At 42.7% G+C, this 875-nt stretch overlaps 1 non-coding gene across 1 annotated transcript; it reads left to right on the forward strand.

The window, feature by feature from the left end:
• Positions 1-215: 215 nt before the first annotated feature.
• Positions 216-322, forward strand: LOC122293112. Its single transcript, XR_006237167.1, has one exon. It is a non-coding gene; the product is annotated as a small nucleolar RNA R71 (small nucleolar RNA).
• The last annotated feature ends 553 nt before the right edge of the window (positions 323-875 follow it).

Consider the following 875-nt stretch of genomic DNA (forward strand, 5'->3'; position numbering starts at 1 on the left):
CTGCTATCGGCTCCAAGTCATGAATTCCAGCAACCTTCTTAGACAAAGTCCTCTCAGTTGGCCATTGATAGTTGTTTGAGGCCATTTCTTCCAAAAGTGCAGTAGCACCTTCAGCTGTCTTCGACATCAAAGTTCCACCAGAAGCAGCATCAACTATAGTTCGAGTTTGCCCATTTAACCCATTATAGAACATCTGAACTTGCAACCAATCTGGCAATCCATGTTGTGGGCAACGTCGAACCAAGTCTTTATACCTCTCCCAAGCTTCATAGAGTGACTCAAAATCATTTTGCTTGAACTGGCCAATCTCACTCCTGAGTTGGGCTGTTTTTGCAGGAGGAAAGAATTTAGCAAGAAACCTCTCAGCCATGTCCTGCCAACTAACAATGCTGCCCGGTTGTAGAGATTGTAGCCAACCTCTAGCCTTGTCCCTCAAAGAGAAAGGAAACAATCTCAGTCTAATGGTGTCTTCAGTAACACCATTGATCTTCACAGTGTCACAAATCTCCAAAAACACAGCCAAATGAATATTGGGATCATCCAGTGGCGATCCGCTGAATTGAGCCTGCTGCACCATGCTAATCAAAGCTGGTTTCCATTCACAACTGGCCGCACATAGTCCTTCAAGGTGCATGGTAGTACCTCACGATCTTCTTCAGCCATAGCTAGTATCTTATTTCTTCTTAGTGATCTAAGAGTTCTTTCAATCTCCGGATCAACAGGAATAATGTCACGAGATCTAGCACGGCGCATCCAATGTCAGAAACACACCTGTAGAACAAATTAAAACAAAATTCTAAATTAAAACCAAGATTACTTTGTATCGATATTGACAAAAAGAATAAGAATAAATCAATCCCCGGTAACGGCGCCAA

This window comes from Carya illinoinensis, chromosome 13 (assembly GCF_018687715.1).
Source record: "Carya illinoinensis cultivar Pawnee chromosome 13, C.illinoinensisPawnee_v1, whole genome shotgun sequence".
NCBI lineage: Eukaryota > Viridiplantae > Streptophyta > Magnoliopsida > Fagales > Juglandaceae > Carya > Carya illinoinensis.